This window comes from Belonocnema kinseyi, chromosome 4, assembly GCF_010883055.1.
Source record: "Belonocnema kinseyi isolate 2016_QV_RU_SX_M_011 chromosome 4, B_treatae_v1, whole genome shotgun sequence".
Taxonomy (NCBI): Eukaryota; Metazoa; Arthropoda; class Insecta; order Hymenoptera; family Cynipidae; genus Belonocnema; species Belonocnema kinseyi.
In genome coordinates this window covers 82,841,964-82,844,599 of record NC_046660.1, presented here as the reverse complement: position 1 = coordinate 82,844,599, position 2,636 = coordinate 82,841,964, and positions in this window count along the sequence as shown.

Here is a 2,636-nt window from a genome sequence, read left to right as displayed (position 1 = left end):
GGGTGTTTCTCGCACCACAGAGCATGCAGCCTTGCCATGTAACCCCGTTCAGGGGCCACACTCGCATCGTAGCACTCTAGCAAGTCGTGATTCAGTCGCTCCGTCCACCCAAAGGTTGCGAGATCCCTCCAATCCATCGCATTGAATCCATTTTCATTGGCTCCCCCAGCTCTAGATTGGTCGGCATTGTTGGCCGACCCATTGTCGGGAGCCCTGCGCGTTCTGTTGTTTTGAACCGCACTTACTACAACTCCAGAAGTAAATTTCAATGAGGAACGGTTCGATTTTGATTCCTCTAGAATCAAACCTAAGGGCCTATGACAAAGCCACCGAACGCGTCCTCGGGTTGCGGATAGAGGGTCCCTGTAACAAGGGTTTCTGCTGAATATGGTTACAAAAATAAATAGGCAGTCGCGGACAAACGTCCAGGGGTACCGGGTGACCTCTCAGAGTACGCAGCCTTATCCTTGCATGCGGGGCTCTACAAGGATGGACGAACCCCTTTCCCTAGCTTCTCGTGGGAACATCAATGACAACACCAAACATAGTTGTAGTAAGTGCGGTTCAAAGCAACAGAACGCGCAGGGCTCCCGACAATGGGTCGGCCATCAATGCCGACCAATCTAGAGTTGGGGGAGCCAATGAAAATGGATTCAATGCGATGGATTGGCGGGATCTCGCAACCTTTGGGTGGACGGAGCGACTGAATCATGACTTGCTAGAGTGCTACGATGCGAGTGTGGCCCCTGAACGGGGTTACATGGCAAGGCTGCATGCTCTGTGGTGCGAGAAACACCCGGAGCTATCGCACTTTTCGCAGCAACGACTGCGAAACCATGCTGAACTACGCCGTAAAAGGGGCTATGTAAGCGGAACGCCTACTCTACCACATCTAGAACAAGCCGGTAATAGAGAAAGAGAGGCGGCACTAAGACCAACCGCGGGCAGACATCCAATAGATGAAGAGCGATGCTTTACGACCCGGAGAAACATCAACACCAAGGTTTCTCTCAAGCCTAAAGATCTGGCTGAAATGGATGACGAGCTTCATGGACCTTTTTCCGGAGAATCCGACCTCTGGGCTATCAATTATTGTGTGTATAATGCAGCGAGAGCTTTGGCCGATGCGAACCGTAAAACAAAACCAACGGCTGATCATAAGACCAAAAGACGAATGCATCAACTTGCCGTAAAGATTAGCTGGGCAAGACAGTACGCGTCCCGCATTCAGTGTGTGATTGACTACATCACATCTGGCAGGAAAATTCGGAAGAGCCGATTCCAGAGTGGTTGGTGGAAGGATGCATAATACTTCTGCCAAAAATAGGCAACTTAGCTGACCCGAAGAATTACAGGTCAATAACTTGTCTGAACACGCTTTATAAGATATTAACAGCTATCCTAAATGATAGGATTGTTCGGACAATTGAACCTGTGTGGCAAGAAATGTATGAACAACGAGGCTCAAAGAAAGGCGTAGCCGGATGTCGGGAGAACCTGCTCATCGATAGATGTGTCTGAAAATATACAGCATTCTACCAGCGTGACCTATCGATAGCCTGGATTGATTATCGGAAAGCTTTCGATTCGACATCCCATAGACTTATCATCTGTCTTTTGGAAATCTTAAAGGTTCATCCGCAAATAGTTGGGTGCATAGAGAAATTGATGCCGCTTTGGAAAACCAGATTTACTATCTCATCTGAAAAAAATCGTGTGACAACTAACAAGGTCACCTTTCAGAGAGGTGTCTTTCAGGGCGACACCATGAGCCCACTCCTCTTTTGCCTTACATTATTGCCACTATCTCTAGCACTTCGCCATTCCGACGGGTACTTATGCGACAAACCTGCAGATCGAAAGTACAAGGTCACTTATGTATTTTACATGGACGATTTTAAGATCTATGCTAAAAAACAGAGAGCAACTGCATCTAGCTCTAGGGATTGTCGAACGATATACTAAGGACATTGGAATGGAACTTCCGTTAGACAAATGCGCCAAGGTTTATTTGAAGCGAGGAAAACTTAATGGAATTCCTGAAGATCCTGAGCTCGTTGATAGAAGCGCCACACGACAGCTTTGCGCTGGAGAGACTTATGCATACCTGGGCGTACCACAGAGTCGCATTCAGGATGTGACATTTATAAAGGATACTCTCCGAAGCAGATACAAAAGTCTCATCCGATAGATTTGGTCTTCCGAACTGTCGGCGAGGAACAAAGTATCTGCAACGAACATGTTTGCCGTCCCGGTACTACTCTATTCATTTGGAGTAGTTCCATGGACGAAGAACGAGCTCAGATCTCTTGATATCGGAACAAAAAAGGTTATGCACATAAACAAAAGCATGCATCTTAAGTCTTCCGTTCCGCGACTGTACATCTCACGCCGTCAAGGGGGTCGCGGAATATTGAGTCCTGAATGTCTTCACAACAGGATTATTCTGGGTACAGCACATAGAGTTGCAAATGGAAGAGAACCTCTTCTTAAAATGGACAGGAATCACGAAGAAGTGGGCAAAGAAGCGTTTCTGGGCAAAGGAGCGTTTCTGTACAAAGCAGCGGAGGAGGCTGCTGAAGCACTCGGACTTGACTTCAGTATTAGGGGTGAGCAAAATGCATCAAATCTCATCT